Source organism: Aplysia californica, unplaced genomic scaffold, assembly GCF_000002075.1.
Source record: "Aplysia californica isolate F4 #8 unplaced genomic scaffold, AplCal3.0 scaffold01113, whole genome shotgun sequence".
Taxonomy (NCBI): domain Eukaryota; kingdom Metazoa; phylum Mollusca; class Gastropoda; order Aplysiida; family Aplysiidae; genus Aplysia; species Aplysia californica.
The window spans coordinates 39,328-40,670 of NW_004798383.1; the positions used below are offsets into that span (position 1 = coordinate 39,328).

General features: G+C 49.7%; 1 long non-coding RNA gene across 1 annotated transcript in view; it reads right to left on the reverse strand.

The window, feature by feature from the left end:
* The window catches only part of LOC118478890, a 13,561-nt gene extending 12,381 nt beyond the window's left edge, over positions 1–1,180 (reverse strand). The window contains exon 1 of the long non-coding RNA XR_004859339.1: positions 34–1,180. This is a non-coding gene — a long non-coding RNA (uncharacterized LOC118478890). The remainder of the gene's footprint in view (positions 1–33) is intronic.
* Positions 1,181–1,343: the final 163 nt, after the last annotated feature.

Below are 1,343 nucleotides of genomic sequence, written 5' to 3' on the forward strand. Positions count from 1 at the left end.
AGAAATGTTTAAAACCAAAGAGAGCGGACTCACCGAGTGTTGGAAGATGTCCCCTATGTCGGCCTCCAGCTTCAGCTCGTGGCCTCCGTCACCCGTCCCATCCCCGGAGGACACTGGCTGAACGAGTTTCGTCGTCGTCGTCGTCGTTGCTGTCGTTGCTGCGAACGTCGTCTTCGTCGTCTTGGTACCGGCCGACGCCGTAGCCGTCAGAATTACGGACGTGCTTGGATGTATGTGTACACGTGTGTGTGCGTGTTTGTTTGCGCGTGCGTGCGTGCTTGTGCGAAGCTCGTGACGATGGCAGCTCAGCGCCTCGTCACGGGGTTCCTGAGCTCGGTCAAGGCCGAATTCTGTTCGGGGAATCCCCTACTCCCTTTTTCCGCGACACACGACGTCTCGTTGTCGCTGCAGATTCTCCGAGTCCCGCGGATTCCAGGATCTCTCTGAGCACGACGCCAAATCAGCTTCAAAACACTGGGACGTCCGTCCGTTCGAATGTCCAACGCGAATTTATATCTATCTGACGAGAGCGTGCGGTCACTTAGACAGCTGCTGCTGTTGTCGCCGTGGCTGATTCCACATCCTGTTCGAGCGGACTTCCAAAAAGCATCGAAAGGTTCAAGTGCGCTGAGCACACACCGCAGGTGAGAGACGAGAGAGTTGAGAGCGTCCGCTGCGAGCGAAGGACCCCAACTGACAGCGCTGCTTCGTCTGCGAGTCACTCTTGCTTCACTCAAAGGGGCCCGAAACTCAGAGCGGGGGTACACGTATACAAACCACCTGCTCGACTAAGGTGCCAACTACACACCGTCAGAGAGACAACACGGATGCAACAATAACCCGTACGACAAGTACCTTTGTCCTGTTCAAATATAGGTTTATTGGCCACGAATGTTCACAGGGGGTCTTATAATGTTCTATCACTGCTATTCTTTTGTATATATATATATTTTTATTTTTTTTTAATTTTTTTTTTAAACCACAAAAAAACGTTTCCTAGTAGGTTGTCGTCGCATTCACCGGGGTAATACTGTCTTTTTTTTAAAGTGTTGCCACTTCTCTGTCAACAAGATCGCACAGTTCTGAACCAAACCTGAACGTGGGAAGTCCTCAGCCGTACACGACAACTATCGGCAGGAAAAGCTGAAGCAAACATAAGAAGAATGATTCACATTACTGAAATTCTTGTGATGACATTAATCATGGGACTTCCAGTCACTTTTTTTTTCTATGCTCTTCTCTGCCAATAAACAATCGCGGTAAGAGTGCATAGCAGACCTCAACAGCCCTTTTTGGTCAGAATGAACAACTCTCTCTCTCTCTCTCTCTCTCTCTCTCTCTCT